At 36.9% G+C, this 2,474-nt stretch overlaps 1 pseudogene; it reads left to right on the top strand.

Annotated features, from left to right (window-relative positions):
* Positions 1-326: 326 nt before the first annotated feature.
* LOC143606143 (secreted RxLR effector protein 161 pseudogene) lies at positions 327-1,058 on the top strand (annotated as a pseudogene).
* The last annotated feature ends 1,416 nt before the right edge of the window (positions 1,059-2,474 follow it).

The raw sequence follows: 2,474 nt of genomic DNA, 5'->3' as shown, positions 1-2,474 counted from the left end.
AATTCAGCACTTTTCTCCTTGATCATGGCTTCAAACAATCTAAAGCCGACCACTCTCTTTTTATATTCAAGCAAAATGGCATATTTGTGGCAGCCCTTATCTACTTAGATGACGCTATTATGGTAGGGAATAATTCTTCTAAAATCAATGATACAAAAGAAAGGCTTCACAAACAATTTAGTATTAAAGATTTGGGCGGTTTGAAATATTTCCTCGGCATTGAGGTTGCTCGCACTTCCTAAGGCATAGTCTTAAGTCAACGAAAGTATACTTTAGACATTTTGGAAGATTGTGGTTTAACACGATGCAGAACAAGTTCATTTCCTATGGAGCAAAATCTAAAACTAACCAAAGACGATAAAGAGCCCAAGGTTGATGCTAGCCGTTATCGACGTATAGTGGGAAGGCTTCTCTATCTACAGGTTACCAAACCTGACATCGCTTATTCTGTGAATGTCTTAAGTCAGTTTGTTGCTGATCCGAGACAAAGTCACCTTGACGCTGTACATAGAGTCTTATGGTACTTAAAAGGCACGCCTGGACAAGGCATTCTTCTTCCTCGTGAAGGAGGCTGCACCTTCACCGCCTACAACGAATCTGATTGGCTTGGATGTCCTTATACTAGAAAATCACGAACGGGATATTTGATTTTACTTGGTGGGGCGCCGGTGTCTTGGAAAACCAAGAAACAATCAGTGGTTTCACGTTCTTACGCAGAAGCAGAATATCGATCCATGGCATGCACAGTTAGCGAGATCTTGTGGCTAAGATGGCTTTTAAGCGAATTAGATATCCTCCCTAACGGACCGACTTCCTTATTTTGTGACAATCAGGCGGCTAGACATATCGCTAACAATCCTGTTTTCCACGAGCGAACCAAACACGTGGAGATGGATTGCTACTTTGTTCGAGAGAGAGTCGAATCAAAAGAAATAAAACCTATGCCAATTGATACCAAAATGCAGATTGCGGATCTCTTTACCAAGGGATTAGGGAAACAACAACTCAGGTTTCTACTTGACAAGTTGGGCATGAAGGACTTACACGCTCCAACTTGAGGGGGGATATTAGAGATGAGATATCCATATCCTCTCCATAATCATCGCACAATCATTGCTTTTTTTTGTCCCTATATTTAGCCTTTATTCTAGCCTTTGATTAAGAACATTCCTTGTTTAATACCTAGACACACTGTATTTAGATTTGTCTATTTTCTATTGTAATATATACACTAAAATTACAAAGTAATAAAAAAGGCTCAACCATCGATTTTATGATGAGGGGCCGCAAAGTGTCACATTCGAGACTTTGCGGCACCAAACTTCTTAATTGTATTATATAGTAATTAAATTGCTCGTTACCATTTAGCGTGAATGCGTAACGTAACTGTTCGTTACACACTGTCACTTTTTCTTGTTTGATAATTGACTGGAGTAAAAAAGATTAAAAATTTTCTAGTAATTATAACTTACATGTGATATATATTAAAAAAAATTGTTAGATGGAATTCATTCAAGTTCTTATTTCTCGTAGGAGTTCTCAAATATCCTAACCATATTAAAAATTTAATCAACAATAAGGGTGTTAAACTCAAGCTTGAAACATTATTAACAATTAAAGTTCACTAGTTTAGAACAATACTCGAAATGAGTCAAGATCAAGCTCTTTTAGATTAAAAGATTCAAACGTAAACTTAGATTGAACTCAAGTTGTTCACATACCTAGAAACCTTGTAACAGTTACGGGTAAGACATGTTGAAGTTAATAAAACTAGAAAGTTTAGCTAAAAAAAGATGCTAAAAAAATCTTATGATTTATCCGAAACGTATTGAAGAATTTTTTTTAATATAATTGGAATTTGAGAAAACTGTAGTCAATTTAAATAAAAACTTGTAATGTGTTTGGTCTAGAAAGATGTGAGTGGAATTGGAACTGAAAAAAGAAAAAAAAAGTTTAATTTGCTAAAGAGTTGAGTGTTATATTCATACATGTAACATTCGTATTACGAGATTACTAAATAAAAGAAAATTATTGTTTCGTGTGAGTCGTTCGTTTAAATGGGCGCGTGTTATATTTGATAAGGATTAGGATTGGTGAAGGAAGTGGGTGGTGGGGTCCATAGCTCTCTATATAAGGCCATCCTCCCCATCCCTTCACCATTTCTTCCCACAACACACACACACTCCCTAGAACACACACATACTCTCTCTCAAGACCCGAATCCGATTCCGGGCTAAAGTAAGGAAAATCTTAGTGATCAAGTGTCTTCAAACAACAAGAATCACGTCCAGATCCTCGAGTTTTCCAGATCCGAACCAAACCCGAAGCCAAAGGTGAGTTTTAGCCAACAAGGTTAAGTTTTGTGGTTGAGTTCGACATGCAAATCGATATCTTAGTAGATCGGGTTGTAGGATGTAAGAAAAACATAAACTTGGTGAGTCTTAGCCTCACGAGTACGAAATAGAACAAAAGGG

This window comes from Bidens hawaiensis, unplaced genomic scaffold (assembly GCF_021521415.1).
Source record: "Bidens hawaiensis isolate Kalapana, Puna unplaced genomic scaffold, B.hawaiensis_p1.1 tig00073177_1, whole genome shotgun sequence".
In the NCBI taxonomy this organism is placed as follows: domain Eukaryota; kingdom Viridiplantae; phylum Streptophyta; class Magnoliopsida; order Asterales; family Asteraceae; genus Bidens; species Bidens hawaiensis.
Note: the sequence above shows the minus strand (reverse complement) of the source record. Positions and strands in the feature narration are given on the sequence as shown.